This window comes from Eurosta solidaginis, chromosome 2 (genome assembly GCF_040869045.1).
Source record: "Eurosta solidaginis isolate ZX-2024a chromosome 2, ASM4086904v1, whole genome shotgun sequence".
NCBI classification, from domain to species: Eukaryota; Metazoa; Arthropoda; class Insecta; order Diptera; family Tephritidae; genus Eurosta; species Eurosta solidaginis.
In genome coordinates this window covers 202,283,113-202,304,255 of record NC_090320.1, presented here as the reverse complement: position 1 = coordinate 202,304,255, position 21,143 = coordinate 202,283,113, and the positions used below count along the sequence as shown (strand labels likewise).

The 21,143-nt window shown below is 39.1% G+C and overlaps 1 protein-coding gene across 6 annotated transcripts in view; it reads left to right on the top strand.

Annotated features, from left to right (window-relative positions):
- MESR3 (misexpression suppressor of ras 3) overlaps positions 1-21,143 on the top strand; it is a 398,359-nt gene that overhangs the window by 185,707 nt on the left and 191,509 nt on the right. Inside the window, exon 1 of one of the 6 annotated variants that reach the window (XM_067766931.1) lies at positions 15,751-16,221. The exons of the other annotated variants lie outside the window; for them this stretch is intronic. The gene's annotated coding sequence lies outside the window, so the exon portion shown is untranslated. Of the gene's footprint in view, positions 1-15,750; positions 16,222-21,143 lie in introns of those variants that run through there. 6 annotated transcript variants of the gene reach the window in all.

Here is a 21,143-nt window from a genome sequence, read left to right as displayed (position 1 = left end):
TTGGGTCTCCAGGACAGTTTCTTGTCCAAAACAATCCCCAAATATTTAACCCTATCAGAAAGTACCAATGGTACCCCTCCAATCGAGGGAGTTCTGAAATCGGGCACCTTATATCTTCTTGTGAAAAGGACCAATTCCGTTTTTCCCGGGTTGACCGCCAACCCACATGAATCAGCCCACCTAGCCACAGTATCCAGGTAGCCCTGAAGAACATCGCGCAGGGCGCCCAGAAATTTGCCTCTGACTAGGATAGCGAGGTCATCTGCATAGGCAACCACCCGACAACCATTGGCTTCCAGCTCCACAAGAAGCTCGTTGACTACCACAACCCAGAGGAGAGGAGATAGGACACCCCCTGTGGCGTGCCCCTGCACACCTTCCTCTTAATTATGGCCCCTCCCCACTCCGCTGCGACAATTCTGCCGCATAGAAGTTTGCTAATAAATTCAACCAGAGCCGCCTCGACTCCTAAACCCACCAGAGCTCTTTCGATTGACCCCGGTAAGACATTGTTAAAAGCTCCCTCGATGTCTAGAAAGGCACCCAGAGCATACTCTTTGTGTTCTAGGGACCCCTCTATTTGCTTTACAATCGAATGGAGAGCCGTTTCCGTCGATCTGCCCTTGCAGTACGCATGTTGTGAAGCCGACAGTAACCCCCGAGGTATCCTTTCCCGTAGGTACAGGTCAATCAACCGCTCAAACGTCTTAAGAAGAAACGACGAGAGACTGATTGGCCTGAAATCCTTAGGTGATACATGAGAGCTTCTGCCGGCCTTCGGAATGAAAATAACCCTAACCGTGTGCCAAGACTTCGGGATATAGTTAAGCCTGAGGCAGTTAGTATATATGATGGCCAACCAGCGGCAGGAAATCCCCAAAGACCTTTGAAGCTGCGCAGGAATGATTCCATCCGGGCCCGGAGACTTATAGGGCTTGAACGACCCTATAGCCCAGGTTATCTCACTTTCCCGTATTGGAATGGCAGGCACTTCTGCATGGCCAACGACCGCCGACCATGCAGGCGAAGATCCCTGCGCAACTGGGACATCGGGAAAATGTTTGTCCAGTAAAAGCCTTAGGGACTCCTCGCTACTCATAGACCAGTCCCCACCAGCATCTCTCAGATACCCCAGAGGAGCGGGGTTCCTAGAGAGTATTTTTCTAAATCTCGCGGATTCATTGCAGCCTTCTACGTTTTCGCAGAAGCTTCGCCATGCATCTCGCTTGGCTATCCTTATTTCATATTTATAAATCCCCAGACTCACCTTATAGAGCTCCCAGTCCGAGGGTAATTTACTCCTCCTGGCTCTGTTGAAGAGCCGCCGACTGGCCGCTCTTAGGTCGTCAAGAGAATCCGACCACCAGGGCGGCTTGCCCTTCCCCCTGTAAGTTTTCAATGGGCAGGACAGCTGAAAGGCGCTATTGCTTGCCGAGGTGAAGTTTTCCACCAGAACGTCTATCTCAGATTCGGACAGGCCCGAACTAATGATAGGCACCGCAGGCAGTAGCTCGCCCAGCTTCCTACAATACAAGTCCCAGTTAGTACTTTTAGGGTTCCTAAAAGATATTTTACCGGGACGTTCTTCGTTCACTGAGAACTGAATATATCGGTGATCAGAGAAGGAGTGCTCGTTGAGAACCCTCCATCCAGATATCCGACCTTCCAGTTCTCTACTAACCAGGGTGAGGTCCAGGACCTCCTCCCTTAACGCAGTAATAAAAGTCGGGTCATTCCCCCTATTACATATACAAAGTCCCTCATCTACAATAAAAGTAAATAAAGACTCACCTCTAGTGTTGGTATCCGAGCTTCCCCAAATGCTATGATGGGCATTTGCATCGGCACCGATGATCACGCCAACACCTCTCCGCCTTGCTTCACCGGTGATTTCACCCAGTATCGCAGGTGGTGGTCCCACTACGTCCCCGTGGGGCATGTACGCTGAGACCACCCACATTTCATTACTTCCTCGCTCGAGGCAGACCGTGGTTACGTCAGCATTGCTGAAATTAGAGAGAATAAAAGCTTTAATCTCTTTTTTAACAAGCACACAGGATCTAGGCCTACTTGCCTCCCCATGCACCAAGGTGTTGAATTTTCCAGTCCTTAATCCAGAAATCTTACTGCCGTTACTACTCAGCCACGGCTCCTGGACAAGGACTATATCCACTCCGCCTTTTTCAAGATGCTATAGTACAGGATAATTTTCATATCCCTCGGTGACTAGGGCCTCGAGATATAGGCCAAAACGTGGACCCTGATACCCCTAGAATGTGTTTATACAATATGGATATCAAATGAAGTCTCGAGATATAGGCCAAAACGTGGACCCTGATACCCCTAGAATGTGTTTATACAATATGGATATCAAATGAAAGCTGTTGATGAGTGCTATAGTACAGGATAATTTCCATACCCCTCGGTGACTAGGGTCTCGAGATATAGGCCAAAACGTGGACCCTGATACCCCTAGAATGTGTTTATACAATATGGATATCAAATGAAGTCTCGAGATATAGGCCAAAACGTGGACCCTGATACCCCTAGAATGTGTTTATACAATATGGATATCAAATGAAAGCTGTTGATGAGTGCTATAGTACAGGATAATTCTCATACCCCTCGGTAACTAGGGTCTCGAGATATAGGCCAAAACGTGGACCCTGATACCCCTAGAATGTGTTTATACAATATGGATATCAAATGAAAGCTGTTGATGAGTGATATAGTACAGGATAATTTTCATACAACTGGGAGGCTAGGGTCTCGAGATATAGCCCAAAATGTGGACCCGGGTACCCCTAGAATGTGTTTATACAATATGGATATCAAATGAAAGCTTTTGATGAGTGCTATAGTACAGGATAATTTTCATACCCCTCGGTGACTAGGGTCTCGAGATATAGGCTAAAACGTGGACCCTGATACCCCTAGAATGTGTTTATACAATATGGATATCAAATTGAAGCTGTTGATGAGTGATATAGTACAGGGTAGTTTTCATACCTATTGGTGACTAGGGTCTCAAGATATAGGCCAAAACGTGGATCAGGGTAACACTAGGATGTGTTTTTACATTATGGGTATCAAATTGAAGCTGTTGATGTGTGCTTTAGTACAGAGTAAGTTTTTTGCCGCTGGGTGACTAGGGTCTCGAGATGTAGGCCAAAACGTGGATCCGGATACACCTAGAATGTGTTTTTACATTATGGGTATCAAATTGAAGCTGTTGATGTATGCTTTAGTACAGAGTAAGTTTTACACCGCTGGGTGACTACGGTCTCGATATATAGGCCAAAACATAGACCCGGATACCCCTAGAATGTGTATGTATTATGGATATCAAATGAAAGCTGTTGCTGAGAGCTGTAAAGTTCATTTTGATATTCGATTTAGTCGCATCAACCTGGCAAAACTGATAAATATGCATGCGAAGCCGAAATAAAGACAAGAATTAATAATACCCACATACATATTTACATACGTCCTATTCGATTTGCCTGAAATTTCGTATATAAATTTGCCTATATTAGTATTTACGATGCTTTTTTCAGGGAAGTATACCAGAGACGGACTGGGACTGGGATTAGGACTATGACTGGGACTGAGACTGAGACTCGGAGTGGGACTGGAACAAAATACATACCACCCTCTGGGACCGGCAATAAGAGATAAAGAAGAAGGAGAAAAACTTGAGAGAGAGAAGGAGACTGAGAAAGACATAGAATGAGACGAAGATGGAGATGAAGCGAAAAAGACGGAGGGAGGAGTGAACAAAAAGATTAGGAAAAAGTGTAGAGGGGTAGGGCAGAGTTAGACGGAAAAAGCTTATTAAAATGTATGCAGATAGGCCAAATTTAGGGCAGAACAACGGGTGCCGGGTCTGCTAGTACATATATAAAATTCTCCTGTCACGGTTTTAGAGGTTTAACTCCTCCGAAACGGCTGAACCAATTCTCATGAAATTTTGTGAGCATATTGGGTAGGTCTGAGAATCGGCCAACGTCTACCTTTTTTTCGCTACGTGCCTCGGGTTTTGAGATCAAAATGTGGACCCGGGTACCCCTAGAATGTGTTTATACAATATGGATATCAAATGAAAGCTTTTGATGAGTGCTATAGTACAGGATAATTTTCATACCCCTCGGTGACTAGGGTCTCGAGATATAGGCTAAAACGTGGACCCTGATACCCCTAGAATGTGTTTATACAATATGGATATCAAATTGAAGCTGTTGATGAGTGATATAGTACAGGGTAGTTTTCATACCTATTGGTGACTAGGGTCTCAAGATATAGGCCAAAACGTGGATCAGGGTAACACTAGGATGTGTTTTTACATTATGGGTATCAAATTGAAGCTGTTGATGTGTGCTTTAGTACAGAGTAAGTTTTTTGCCGCTGGGTGACTAGGGTCTCGAGATGTAGGCCAAAACGTGGATCCGGATACACCTAGAATGTGTTTTTACATTATGGGTATCAAATTGAAGCTGTTGATGTATGCTTTAGTACAGAGTAAGTTTTACACCGCTGGGTGACTACGGTCTCGATATATAGGCCAAAACATAGACCCGGATACCCCTAGAATGTGTATGTATTATGGATATCAAATGAAAGCTGTTGCTGAGAGCTGTAAAGTTCATTTTGATATTCGATTTAGTCGCATCAACCTGGCAAAACTGATAAATATGCATGCGAAGCCGAAATAAAGACAAGAATTGATAATACCCACATACATATTTACATACGTCCTATTCGATTTGCCTGAAATTTCGTATATAAATTTGCCTATATTAGTATTTACGATGCTTTTTTCAGGGAAGTATACCAGAGACGGACTGGGACTGGGATTAGGACTATGACTGGGACTGAGACTGAGACTCGGAGTGGGACTGGAACAAAATACATACCACCCTCTGGGACCGGCAATAAGAGATAAAGAAGAAGGAGAAAAACTTGAGAGAGAGAAGGAGACTGAGAAAGACATAGAATGAGACGAAGATGGAGATGAAGCGAAAAAGACGGAGGGAGGAGTGAACAAAAAGATTAGGAAAAAGTGTAGAGGGGTAGGGCAGAGTTAGACGGAAAAAGCTTATTAAAATGTATGCAGATAGGCCAAATTTAGGGCAGAACAACGGGTGCCGGGTCTGCTAGTACATATATAAAATTCTCCTGTCACGGTTTTAGAGGTTTAACTCCTCCGAAACGGCTGAACCAATTCTCATGAAATTTTGTGAGCATATTGGGTAGGTCTGAGAATCGGCCAACGTCTACCTTTTTTTCGCTACGTGCCTCGGGTTTTGAGATCAAAACGTGGACCCGGGTACCTTTAGAATGTGTTTTTACAATAACGATATCAAATGAAAGCTGTTGATGAGTGCTATAGTACAGGATAATCTTCATACAACTGGGATGCTAGGGTCTCGAGATATATCCCAAAACGTGGACCCGGATACATCTAGAATGTGTTTTTACATTATGGGTATCAAATTGAAGTTGTTGATGTATGCTTTAGTACAGAGAAAGTTTTACACCGCTGGGTGACTACGGTCTCGAGATATAGGCCAAAACATGGACCCGGATACACCTAGAATGTGTTTTTATATTATGGGTACCAAATTGAAGCTGTTGATATGTTCTATAATACAGAGTAAGTTTTACACCGCTGAGTGACTAGGGTCTTGAGATATAGGCCAAAACATGGACCCGGATACCCCTAGAATGTGTGTGTATTATGGATATCAAATGAAAGCTGTTTCTGAGAGCTCTAAAGTTCATTGTGATATTTGATTTAGTCGCATCAACCTGGCAAAACTGATAAATATGCATGCGAAGCCGAAATAAAGACAAGAATTAATAGTACCCACATACCTATTTACATACGTCCTATTCGATTTGCCTGAAATTTCGTATATATATTTGCCTATATTAGTGTTTACGATGCTTTTTTCCGGGAAGTATACCAGAGACGGGCTGGGAATGGGATTAGGACTAGGTCTGGGACTGAGACTGAGACTCGGAGTGGGACTGGGACTGAGACTCGGAATGGGACAGGAACAAAATACATACCACCCTCTGGGACTGGCAATAAGAGATGAAGAAGGAGGAGAAAAGAGAGAATGAGACTGAGACTGAGAAAGAGATAGAATGAGACGAGGATGGAGATGAAGCGAAGAAGACGGAGGGAGCAGTGAATAAAAAGATTAGGAAAAAGTGTAGAGAGTAGGGCAGAGTTAGACGGAAAAAGTTTATTAAAATGTATGCCGATAGGCCAAATTTAGGCAGAACGACGTCTGCCGGGTTTGCTAGTATACTGTAAAGATATTAAATTTTTTGTTAAAATTTGACTTTAAAAAAATTCTCTTTTTTTTAAGTGGGCGTGATCGTTCTCCGATTTTGCTAATTTTTATTAATCATACATATAGTAATAGCAGTAACGTTCCTGCCAAATTTCATCATGATATCTTCAACGACTGCTAAATTACAGCTTGCAAAACTTTTAAATTACCTTCTTTTAAAAGTGGGCCGCGCCTCGCCCATTGTCCAAAATGTTACTAATTTTCTATTCTGCATCATATGTTCAACTCACCTACCAATTTCATCGCTTTATCCGTCTTTGGTAATGAATTATCGCACTTTTTCGGTTTTTCGAAATTTTCGATATCGAAAAAGTGGGCGTGGTTATAGTCCGCTATCGTTCATTTTAAATAGCGATCTGAGATGGGTGCCCAGGAACCTACATACCAACTTTCATCAAGATACGTCAAAATGTACTCAAGTTATCGTGTTAACGGACAGACGGACGGACGGACATGGATCAATCAAATTTTTTTTCGATACTGATGATTTTGATATATGGAAGTCTATATCTATCTCGATTCCTTTATACCTGTACAACCAACCGTTATCCAATCGAAGTTAATATACTCTGTGAGCTCTGCTCAACTGAGTATAATGAAGAGCAAAATTCAGTCAAATAAAAGCACACTCACATACTATATGGGTACATTTTCTCATACACAGATTCTTTGATATACATACATGTTTAGTACGCATCTAACTACATATACTCAGTAGGGCTTTTATAACTAAGTATGTAAATTATGCATTGTTTTGGTTATCTTCGTTAAAGTTGTAAACACGTATGTACACCTACCACAATTTTTGATTAAGTATCACTCTAATGTAGGCCAATAAAAAAAGTTATTCAGGGATATTTTAAATTATGTTCATATGTTTCACAGATCTGACTAAGTCGAAAAGAAATGTAAAGCATTTGGTTCTAAGGGTTTATCTCTTATGAGTACAGCGTATTTTTTTATTGAAAATTGTTTATTTGAATCCCGATATTTTAAGTGTATGTATATACATTCATTTTGGCGTTTGAAAAGCTCTATATTTACTACTCATATCCTTTAGAGATTTGAAGTCGTTTCCCAGGGTTTTCTACGTTTGCCGAGGCTTATCCCATTTTTCGACGTGGCATGGAAAATGACTAATGCACTGCAATTGCTGCCGCGCAACAACAGCGTGTCAGTTGACTAAAAACCACCCCATTGTCCATCGTCAACCACCTCCACACCGCTTTCACATAACTTAAGGGTGGCTTTCCAAATATCCCGTTTTTTAAGAGCCTTCTGTTGTTCCTGCGTCCAGACCTAACTTTTTGCTCTGAGTATGGTTTCTACGAAGTTACTGATTTGTTGGCACTCTTCTGGTCCGTTCAGCAGTTTTGCTATAACATTATCATTTTATTTGGCCAACTCATGGCCAGAGTCCTCGTCTGCAATGGTGTAAACGCACTTAAAATATGTGGCCTTTTTATCCTGTGCAAATAGTTTTTTAAATACCCATGTCCGGAGAGCATTTGGGTAACGTAGTAATTTACTTCGCGACAGCTTTCGGAGCTTCATAATTTAACATTTGTTATTAGTTTCGCGGCCCATATGTCTCTGCCTGCGTTCCCTTGGTCCTCCGATATTTGCCATTTGCCTGCTTAGCAACGATATCTGTTTACATGCCTTCTAAGTCGCATGTTGAATTTGCGTCCACTATGTTTGTCTGGAGTCTAACCTTACACCTAAATAGTTGACTACATTCTTTTCCGAAAAAGGTTTTATGGCAAACTTTTATGTAGCGGTATTTGCGTTTTTCTTAGGCGTATTAATTCTGTTTGTTCTGCTGCCAACTGGAGTCCCCGCGAATCTACCTACTCCTTTGTGCGTATCATGACTAGATTGAGCTTCACGCGTGCTTTTTCTGTGTTTCGGGCTGTAATAACTGCAGCAGTGTCGTCTGTGTATCCATCAAATGAATCATCACGCAGTTCAAGATTGAAAATTTCATCATAACTGGCGTTTTAGCCTGTAGCCCTAGGGGAGTATTGTCGATTTGGATGACCCTTTGCCGGATGCAGATCCGGTACCAAGCACCATAAAGGTACTAGCCCGACAATCTCGGTAGTGATTTGGTATGATCACATGAAACCTTCTAGGCCATGCCACCGTCTCCCCCCATATATCCAGCAGGAGTTCGGGCTCGCCAGAGCCTTGGCTGTTAATGAAACAGGATTCGCCACGGGTAGGTGAGGTTGGCAATTGGTTTGGATAAGCTATATATTGCGCTGGCAACCAACATCAATGCGTATAAATTTAACTTTAAATATGAGAGACATCTCCTCATTTAAAATATCCCTTTCAGAAGAATATTTCGATAAGGTTGAATTGATTCCTCTTTTTGGCCTAAGCATACTGTGGTTCACTTGTTCACAAGAAAGGCGAGGGCCGAACCTGTTTTATTACAGCCAAAAAACGGTATGACGAACACAGTAATAACAACACAAAGGTAATTGCTGATCTGTCCCGTCTTCTCATTAATTACCAAAATGTTCGTGGTTTACGAACAAAACTTGTTCCATTCTTCCTTAATTCTTTCAACTTTTCTGCACAAGTTGCAGCTTTTACGGATACCTGGCTAAAGCCTGATAATTACAATTCTGAGGTTTTTTCAAATAAATATGCTGTTTATCGGCGTGATCGCATCTCTAGAGCGGGAGGTGTCCTTATTGCTGTTGAATCTAACCTATCATCTGAGTTGATTTCGCTGGACAATATCTCTCATATCGAATTCATAGCAGTTAGGCTTTCATTCGGTAGCTATAGCGTAATTATTTGCTGTTCTTATATACCACCTCGTTCGGATATGGATGTTTATGCTAGTCATAGCTCGGCCATCTGCGATTTGCATTCGCAGTTGGGAGATAACGATCGACTTGTTGTTGTTGGTGACTTTAACTTGCCAACAGTTAGTTGGGTTAATATAAGTGATTCAAACTTTTTAACTCCCACTGCTCAACATGAGTTTCTCAATTGCTTGTTAGACTCATCTCTTTTACAGATTAACAATGTTCCAAATAGTGGAAATAAAATGCTGGATTTAGTATTTGTGGATGACTCGGTGCTGCCCTTACGCAAATTCCACCTTTATCCCTTCCAGAAGACCCTCTTTACCCAACGCTAGGGATATCACTTGATACCAGCCTACCCCGTAGAATTCAAGTACATTCTCGTCCACGATCTATATGCTTCTACAACACGAATTTCATTATGCTTAATGATCTGTTGGCTTCCCATGATTGGTCGGATCTCTATGCTTGCACTGATGTCGATTCGGCTATCTCTATATTTTACAGTACGCTTGATGGCTTCTTTGATACCTGCATTCCTATTCGCTATACCCTATGTTCGAATAAGCCCCCTTGGTTTTCAAGGCAACTTATCAGACTTAATAACATTAAATCTAGGCTTTATAAGAGATTCAAGAAATCTGGAGCATCTGCAGACCTCCCTCAATATATAATAGCTCGTTCTAAATTTCACCGTCTTAATCAGCTTTGTTATAAAAATTACTTGAGTTGTTGTAAAGCCCAATTTTTTAGAAATCCAAAAAAGTTTTACAGTTTCGTAAATTCAAAGCGGAAAACTTCTGGGTATCCTTCCTCATTAACCTTTGGAGGTAAAAAAGCTTGCACTGATGACGACGTTGCTGAACTATTTTCTGAGTTCTTTAAGTCCGCGTATTCATCCAGTGGCTTTCATTCCGGTCAATATCCTTATCGCTTACATAGCTCGAATTCCATTAGGAATCCTGCTATTGATGGTAATATTGTTCTTCAGAGTCTTCAACCTTGAAGCCCACCTTTTCTCTGGGACCGGACGGTGTTCCTAGTTGCGTGCTTAGATCCTGCGCCGAAAACATGTATGAGCCTATTTTAAAATTATTTGAGCTATCTCTGGGATCTGCGTCATTCCCGGCACTTTGGAAACAGTATTTTATTATACCCCTGCATAAAAAAGGTAGTAGGTCAAAAGTTGAAAACTACAGGGGTATTGCTAAACTTTCAGTCATTCCTAAAGTCTTTGAACATATTGTTACCAGTCAACTCCAATATCAGTGTTCTAGTCTTTTATCTCCATGCCAACACGGTTTCATTCGTCAAAGGTCAACCACTACAAATTTGCTTGTATTCACCTCAATAGTTATGGAAGGATTTTTAGCGAACAAGCAAACGGATGTCATCTACACGGACTTCAGCAAAGCATTTGATACCGCCAACCATGAGTTACTTATTCATAAGCTTAATTTACTGGGCTTTCCGTTTCACCTATTAATGTGGCTGAAAAGCTATCTTTCTAACCGGACCCAAAAAGTCCTGTTCAAGTGCAATCGTCGGAATCGTTCGGAGTTTCCTCCGGCGTACCCCAGGGAAGTCATCTAGGCCCTTTGCTCTTTGCCCTTTTCATTAATGACTTGCCACAGACAATATTATATTCCCATACTATAATGTATGCGGATGATGTAAAACTTTGCTACACTTACTGTCCTACCGATTTGAGTTCCTTGGATCTTCTTCAGGCCGACTTGGACTCGTTCCAATGTTGGTGCACAACAAATTTACTAGCTTTAAATTGCTCTAAATTTAAGCATATGACATTTCACCGAGTGAAGCCAGCATTGAAACCTTATGTAATAGATGGTACGCTTAGGGCGCATATCTATTGCAAATGATCTAGGTGTCCTTTTTGATCCGAAATTGAATTTTAACATGCATATTTCATCTATTGCCAACATAGCGTTGAGTTTACTTGGATTTGTTAAAAGATGGGCTAAAGAGTTCGATGATCCGTACCTCACTAAGGTTCTTTACACATCGCTGGTTCGTCCAATACTCGAGTATTGCTCATGCGTTTGGTCCCCTGTTTCTCAAAAGCATATAAAGCGTCTTGAGTCAGTTCAAAAGCAATTTTTGATATTTGCATTGCGCGGCCTTAATTGGGACTCAAGTCTCCACCTTCCTCCTTTCAGATGTAGACTTCTTCTTATTAACTTACCTACTCTGAAAAATCGGAGAATATTACTGGGGGTATTGTTCATCCATAAGCTCATTATTGGAGAAATTTATTCTGCGGACCTTCTCAGCCGCTTGTTTTTTGCGGTTCCCCCTAGAGTATCCAGACACTTCGTTCCTTTCTGTTTACCCCTTTGTCGACGAAAATAATCCTCTTCTTATCTGGTGCGCGCACTACAATGACTTGTATAGCTGTATCAGTCTTGAATGAACTTTTGCCCCTATACGTAATGCAATACTTGCCTATCTAATTTAAGAGATACAAGCTAATTTAATTTGCCGGCTTTTCATTTCTTCCATAAAAAACAGGGACTATCTCGTTTAAAAATGCAGGAACATTTATCAACATGTATCATTAAGAAGGAACAAGACAGTACTGTGTTGATTCGAATCTGGTGCATTCCAACAACGTAAAAAACATGATTTTTCATGAGTCACTGACCGGAATCGTATGCATTCCGGCAGTATAATCTTATGGGTCAGGCATCGAGCTGATTGGAATCCGGTGCATTCCAACAACACAGGTCATGTTACTTTTTTATGCCTTGTGATGGCGTATCCTCATTACACTACTCTTAGCACTGCCGGATTCCCATGACATACTGATTGGAATCTTGTTGCATTCCAACAGGAAGATTGGAATCCACTCCATTCCGAAATCATGCTGAGCGGAATCTGATGCATTCCGCCAGTATAAGATTTCGGTATAAGATCATATTTCTGCTCATATTTCTTATTATTATTATATTCTGAAATTAAAGAGTAATGTTCATTAATATATCTTTGTTTGTAATATAACATTGTTGAAATCTCGATATATCTTAAATTTTATCTTTTGAGTTGTATATTTATATATCTTTTATATTATGCGGTCGACCATAGTTTGGCGTCGTCTTTATATAATAAATAAATAAATAAATACATATGTACTTAAACTTTTATATTTAAATTGCTTGTAAATATGTACAAAGTATGTGCATATTAAGAGGCATGTTAAAGACTGTTCAGGACAGCAGCATCCCATCTGATTTCCACTTTGATAATTATTATGCAAGGATATTATTACTGGTTACTGTCATTAAACGTAAATATGAGCAACCCTTGATAACAGTACTTCCCATACACCTTAACGTGCGTATATACACAAATTTATGCAATTCAAACTTCATTTTCTACCTGAACCCTGTAGTAAAATTTATACTACATAGTAGAATATTGTCTGGAATTCCCGATTCCTTGATCCTTCGAAATATCAACTGCCAGCTTCTACATCAGGATCATACCAATCGGCTTCTTACGCAGTAGACTGAATCGGTTTACATACGTATTAAAAAAGATACAGAAACCAGTCCCTAAATTTGAACCTATGATTAAAAGGGCTCGCAAACACTCCGAGTGCATTTCTGGCATTAAATACTTTCTCAATGAAAAATCATGAGCCTTGCAGATGCAGTTTGGAGTCAGTGTAAAAGATGTATGTCCGATCCCGCCAATTTGTTGGAAAAATTAAAAGGAGCACGACGTAAATTGGAAGTGAAACTCGGCCTAAATCCTTTCGCAGGTGTATCGCGCCTTGTATTTATTTTTTGTTTATTAATAATTTCACCCTTCTTTTCGAAAGGACTTAAGAGTTTTTAGAATGATATGTGAAATAAGCAGCTTTGTTTCGGTTGAGCTCGCCGTTCCAAGGAAAAACTATGTTAAACCGAATGCGGAATATGAAAAGTATAAAGGTAATATAAATTTTAAGAACCGAATATCAAATAATCAAATTTAGTTAGGTTGTACGGGTCCACACATAAATCTTTGTGAGAGGGAAATATACTTTTAGGGGCTATAACTCAGTTACAAGACAAAACTGTGCGGATATGTATGCAGAGCACGTAAACCCGACTTACACATTTAAGGAATCAAATGTAGTATAACCAGCCCCAAACTCCAACCTTCGCTAACGCTAAAACTCTATCACCAAAAATTTCTAAAACAGTACCAAGGGCGCAGAAAAGTATAGAGATTTTTGGCAACGGAGCTGTAGCGTTGGCTAATTTTGGAATTTTGGGGATTGACTTTCTGGAAAGCATACTTTAGGGCGTTACTGATTTTATATTATGGCTGATCGACTTTTACTGTGGAAGTTCAGGTAGGGGTAACGACTGATGCGTATAGAGCTAAAGCTCCTCATTTAGAGAGGTCTACCCATGAAACTTTGAGAATTTATTAGAAGGTGCAAGATATTTGGAAGAAATTATGAAAATCGGGGATAAATATAGTAAATTCACATACAATTGAGTTAAGATAACTTTCGTTGTTAGTTTTTCATTTCAATAGCTCAAAATATTAATTCTTAGGATATTTAAAAAAACCCCAAAAACCTTCCTAGATATATATCGACACCTGAGTGGAATATTACCCTATCTCGTTTGTCAGTAAGTGTCGCCCTATCTACGAATATTTCCCGCTCTATTTTAGAATTGGTTTCAAAAACGACCTACCTTGGATTTAGATAATAGAGCGCCCTATCTCAGATATTTCTTCCTAAACGTCAGAATGGATTGAAATAAGGCTCACGTATGGCGTTTTTGAAACAATTTTTGAAAAAGGGCATTTTTCAACCCAATTTTAAGATAGGACGTTCTCGAAAACAATTGGAATGAGAGGACTCAGCAGTCGAGCGTTAAAGAATATAGCCATTAAGTAAAAGTATGAGATCCCAATTTTAAGGTGGTTCGCAACGTATTTACGCTTCTCTAAAATTTATCTCCGGATCTTGTAATCTGAGCTGAACAATATTAATCCTCCTTAAGATTTCGTAACAGAGATGAACTAATGTTATGAAATTAAAATTTAGTATATTTTGCAACAGCACTGTAGCTTCGCTTCTGGTGTCACTTGTGGTGTTAGTGTCCTCTGCTAATTGGTCTAAGTGTTCTACTAAATTCTCTAGCCCATCGACGATAACGCTAACTGCTTGTATTCTGGAGTTCCATCGTGTTTCAGATTCACGTTTGACAGTTTTTGGTAAAGAATTTTTTAATAATTCCTAGCGTAACGTTGAACGTGAGAAAAAAATATATATGCTTTCAATTATTCCACAACCTGTCGCAAGTGTTCCGGATATATGCATGCATTTTTATACTCATCTGAGCAGAGCTCACAGCGTATATTAATTTTGGTCGCATAACGGTATTCCGTAACAGCATAAACTAATCGAGATATATATAGACGTCTATATGTCAAAATGATCTGGGCGAAAAAAGAAATTCATTTAGCCATGTCCGTCCGTCCGTCTGTGTAAACAAGATAACTTGAGTAAATTTTGAGGTATCTTAATGAAATTTGGTATGTAAGTTCCTGGGCACTCAGCTCAGATCGCTATTTAAAACGAACGAAATCGGACTATAGCCACGCCCACTTTTTCGATATCAAAAATTTTGAAAAACCGAAAAAGTGCGATAATGAAACTAGGTAGGTGAGTTGAAGTTGTGACGCAGAATAGAAAATTAGTAAAATTTTGGAAAATGGGCGTGGCGCCGCCCACTTTTAAAAGAAGGTAATTTAAAAGTTTTGCAAGCTGTAATATGGCAGTCGTTGAAGATATCATGATGAAATTTGGCAGGAACCTTACTCCTATTACTATATGTACGCTTAATAAAAATTAGCAAAATCCGTCGTTCTCCCACGCCCAAAAAATTTTAAGTCAAATTTTAACAAAAAATTGAATATCTTACAGTATATAAGTAAATTACGTTAGCATTCAACTCCAGTAATGATATGGTGCAACAAAATACGAAAATAAAAGAAAATTTCAAAATGGGCGTGGCTCCGCCCTTTTTCATTTAATTTGTCTAGAATACTTTTAATGTCATAAGTCGAACAAACATTTACCAATTCTTGTGAAACTTGATACGATAACTGTTTTGTGTGAAAATGGGCGAAAACGGTTGAAGCCACGCCCAGTTTTCATACACAGTCGACCGTCTGTCCTTCCGCTCGGCCGTTAACACGATAACTTGAGCAAAAATCGATATATCTTTACTAAACTAAGTTCACGTACTTATCTGAACTCACTTTATATTGGTATAAAAAATCCGACTATGACCGCGCCCACTTTTTCGATATCGAAAATTACGAAAAATGAAAAAAAATTCAATAATTCTATACCAAGTATGAAAAAAGGGATGAAACAAATGTCATATAATATAATTAGATTGGTTTATTGACGCAAAATATAACTTTAGAAAAAATTTTGTAAAATGGCTGTGACACCTACCATATTAAGTAGAAGAAAATGAAAAAATTCGGTTCAATATATTCCAGAAATCAGTTATAATAAAAATAAAAATTATCCAGGAAGTTCTACTTTAGTAACGCCCGGGGTAAAATGCCAATTGCCAATTTTTTTCTTTTTTGATAATGGAATGGTGAGAAACACCTGCTGCACATTGGAATGTTTTCTGGTAGTATTGGCTACGAGTTGAGCGACCTGATTTCTCTTTTAAAAATTACAAGGGGGAAACGAAAAAAAATACTCATAGCTTAAATCATTTAAATGCACTAGTTTTTTTAAACTCGTTTAATTCTGGGCATAAAGTAACTAGAACGATTGCGCCCAAAAAAATCTAGTTATAGAATTGGAATATTTTTTCTGACTGAGTTGGGTTTTCACTGCAGAGAACAGTCATACAAATAACACCCTTTTTGTCATTTCATGCCCCTATCCGTGAATATGGTTCGGCGTTGCGTATGAGCAACATTGCACAGATTTGCGGGGATCATTTTGCCGTTTTACAGTTGAATGACAATTGGATAACGTACGTACGTACATAAATAAATATTTGACAGATATGATATATTTATGTATATTTCATAATTTATTTTTGTTTTGATTATACTGTTTTTAGTATGGGGAAGATATCTACATGAGTAAGCAAGGAATTATCAAATAATCCCGACTTGATAAGCAATTATTTACTCCTATAAACTGATTCATATAATTTTATATTTGATTACTAATCAATACATGCTGATACTTATCATACATATATATTTTGTAAATAAATACCTTACCATGCAGTACTTTACTATAAATAGCAGAAATTGTAAGGCTGATGAGATTTTGTAGCATATCGCACATTTTATTGTTAACAGAAGCAATACCAAAACTTAAAACTTTAAATTTTTGGGAAAACGATGTTCCTTTACAGTTTCCTTGTAAAAATCAGGTTTAAAGAAAACTGTGCAAACATCTTTCTCTCTTTAAGCATTCTTTCTCGCGCTTAACCGCCTAAGGCGCTTAACCGCCTAAGCAATTTTGGCCATCTCATAACAAGTCACGCCAGCTATCCCTATTTCCCCTTCGATATTCGCCATCGGCATCACGGTCAGGACCATAAATCTTCCGGAGAACTTTACTCTCTAACACCTCAAGAGCTATCTCATCTTTTCTCGACACCGTTCATTATTCCGAGGCATACATCAGTACAGGTATGATGAGCGTCATGTAGAGCATGATTTTTGTTGAGAGAGGACTTTACTTTTCAACCCTTAGTCCAAAGCAGCACTTGTTGGCAAAAGTTATTATCCGTTTGATTTATAACCTGACTTCGTTTATGCTGTTAATGTTGGTTCCCAAATATACGAAATCCCTTACAGAAAAAAAGCTCGTCCTAAAATCTCTTCGGAGGTTATTGGGCCTTATATTTATAAATATAAATCTACCTCAGTTACCACAAAACGCATGAGCATTTTTTGGGTCTGTGAGTGTGCATCAAAGAAGCATTTGGCAATGTCCCACTAACGAAGTGGTTGAAATCGGCGGCTCAGAGAAAGGTGAGAAGATTGCTCCACAGATTGCTCTGGGTATTGGCTGGTAACGACCTACTGCATAACCTAGATGTTAGTGACATGTTACGCTATTCATATATGAAAATTTTTGAGACATTTCTGAACAAAGTGAGAGGTGTTTTGTCGGGGTAACTGTGTCTCATTACTAGATGGTCATGCGTTTTCTAGGCGGCTATCAAGAGAGATAACATTGAGCTCACCTTAACAACCTTGCCTAAATTAACCAACTTGGCTCACAATTTATTTTTTGTCCTGTACTTAAACGCCCCGAATGAAGATTATTCTGTAAATTTCTTCGAAAGTACATATACACAGATAAAATTGTTGAAGTAATTTCACTTTATTCTACGACGTGCACAGTCCTAGTGCCATAGGTTCAATTTCACCATCACTGCAGTATGACGAATGTATGTGGGGGTCGTTAACCGCTAACCAAATTTATTAAATGCTTTAATTTGCAAAGTGAGTGTTACCATAACACAACACATGAAGCGAATTATTTCGTATCCAACTGGGATGAAGTGAAACATCTTTTACTTTATGCTTTATAGGCATTTACTTTCTTGACATGCACATTCTGTTTAAGATTAGGTCATGTTTATTAGACTGATTCCAAAAAAAATATTTCTTTTTACTAGTAAAAATGATTAAAAAGCGATTAGTACATGGGTTTGGTGGCAACAATACACCCTGAGTCTTTGGAAACCACTGCCGACTGGCGAAAATGTGGTTCTATTCAGGATTTCTGTTTGGTATTCCTTGACTCGGGATATAAACCTGGGTGCTACGATATGTTAAGATTACCTATGTGAGCTGCCACCCCGAAATGGGAGTTTTTCGATAAATGCTGTGTAGTTCGTTTGCCCAAGGCCACATTTTTATTCCAAAAAAACACTTTCTCACTGAGATTTGTTTGCCCTAGGTCAGCCCCCGTCTCATCGAAATCCCAAACCATGTCCTTTCGCTATAATTTGTTTTTATTTGTCATTGTAGGGATAACAAACTACAGTGAAAAAATCAAACCTTTTGTATTTTCGTATTTCGCCAGTTTCACGCAGCTTGAAAAAAAATTGTTTCGATAAGTTTTTCTCTAAGAGGGGGCTAATGAAAAAAGGGTTGGGTATCCCAGGGGGAAACCTTTGGCAAACGAATCAAAGTGAACATTTTTCTTTTGTTTTTTATTAACCATTGAGTGCAGTTGTAACTCCCAACTAGTGAGTGAAATATTTTTAAAACATAGTTTAAATAATTTATCCCAAGATCAGAGGTTTCTCATAGCAAAATGAGGTGACTCAACACGCAGCCAATACCTCAGCGCCCAATTGCCCGCCTTCAATGAATACATTTAGGATGTAATAGGTTTCTAGGACCTGTTTAGCTACCTCATCCGCTTTTTTATTTCCATCTATTTACATATACACGCATATTCAATATAGATATATATTTCTCCCTATCCCGTTTCTTTCCTGAGATTGCTTAAACTCTTAACACACTTTTAGATGTTGTGCTATGAGAGATTAAAGCCTAGTTGCTGCTGGCAGTAGACACAGTCTACCTGACATCTGCTAGAAAAAGCCGATAGACAAAACTCACTAAACACTGCCAAATTTGAAACAGTAGAGCGCCCTGGAATAAAGCTATGCTGGTTTGGAACAGTTAAACTTTTGACTGAAAAATACATTTTGTCCATAATAATACATTCAAGTAGCTTTGAAACAGTGGATAGTTTGGAAATTGGTCTATAATTGCTTACATTGTTTTTGTTACCACTTTTAAAAACCGGGGTTATGGATACTAATTTCCAAGCATCTATAAAGACACCCGTGGATAGCGATCTGTTAAAGATAGTTAGTAAAGGGAATATCAAAGCTGGAAAATTCCTTAATAACACTGCAGATATTCCATCTACGTCAGTACGTGAGGAAGGCTTCAATTTCGAAATACCATTAGCAACATCTTCATATGTGACAAAAAGCGACCCAAAACCTGACGATAAATTTACATCAGAAGAAAAATTTTAATCCAAGGTCTGACTTAGATTAATTGTTAACACAATTAGGCTAGAAGAAGAAGCCAAACAAATTTGCCACATCTACAGGTGTATAAGCTGATTTGTCATTATTTGTGCTCCGAATCGGCACATATTTGGAACACATAATACATACATGAATAGAAAGCGGCACATGAAAAAATCACCGCCAGGTGGCGGAAGGATCGAGATATTAATATAAATCGTATTTGTGGTCAGATTTGGCTCATATTCGGAACAAATATTACATACAGCCCGGTAGAGGTGACATCAAAATACTTTGGAAACGCTTTTATTTAATTGTCTGATCAACGCCCTAGATTGATGAGGAGTATGATGACTAGTACCTAGAACCTACTTAATTATTATACTCAGCTGAGCAGAGCTCACAGGGTATATTAACTTTGTTCGCAGAACGGCAATCCGTAACGGCATAAACTAATCGAGATAGATATAGACTTCTATATATCAAAATGATCTGGGTGAAAAAAGAAATTCATTTAGCCATGTCCGTGCGTCTGTCCGTCCGTCCGTCTGTAAACACGATAACTTGGGTAAATTTTGAGGTATCTTGATGAAATTTGGTATGTAGGTTCCTGGGCGCTCATCTCAGATCGCTATTTAAAATGAACGAAATCGGACTACAACCACGCCCACTTTGTCGATATCGAAAATTTCGAAAAACCGAAAAAGTGCGATAATTCATTACCAAAGACGGATAAAGTGATGAAACTTGGTAGGTGCGTTAATCTTATGACGCAAAATAGAAAATTAGAAAATTTTTGGAAAACAGGCGTGGCACCGCCCACTTTTAAAAGAAGGTAATTTAAAAGTTTTGCAAGCTGTAATTTGGCAGTCGTTGAAGATATCATGATGAAATTTGGTAGGCGTGCTAAATAAAAATTAGAGAAATCGTATGACGAACACGCCCACTTTAAAAAAAAAAATTTTTTTTTAAGTCAAATTTTAACAAAAAATTTAATATCTTTACAGTATAAAAGTAAATTATGTCAACATTCGACTCCAGTAATGATATGGTGCAACAAAATACAAAGATAAAAGAAAATTCCAAAATGGGCGTAATTCCGCCCTTTTTCATTTAATTCGTCTGGAATACTTTTAATGCCATAAGTCGAACCAAAATTTGCCAATCCTTGTGAAATATGGTAGTGACATAGATTCCATGACGATAACGGTTTTCTGTGAAAATGTGCGAAATCGGTTGAAGCCACGCCCAGTTTTTATACACAGTCGACCGTCCGTCCTTCCGCTCGGCCGTTAACACGATAACTTGCGCAAAAAACGATATATCTTAACTAAACTCAGTTCACGTACTTATCTGAAGTCACTTTATCTTGGTATAAAATATGGCCGAAATCCGACTATGACCACGCCCACTTTTCCGATATCGAAAATTACGAAAAATGAAAAAAATGCCACAATTCTGTACCAAATATGAAAAAAAAGATGAAACATGGTAATTGGATTGGTTTAATGACGCAAAATATAACTAAAACGGGTGTGATACCTACCATATTAAGTAGAAGAAAATGAAAAAGTTCTGCAGAGCGAAATCAAAAGCCCTTGGAATCTTGGCAGGAATACTGTTCGTGGTATTACATATATAAATAAATTAGCGGTACCCGACAGAAGATGTTCTGAGTCACCCTGGTCCACATTTTCGTCGATATCTCGAAAACGCCTTCACATATACAACTAAGGGCTACTCCCTTTTAAAACCCTCATTAATACTTTTAATTTGATACCCATATCGCACAAACAAATTCATTCACCCCTGGTCCACCCTTATTGCGATATCGCGAAAGGCGTCCACCTATAGAACTAAGGCCCACTACGTTT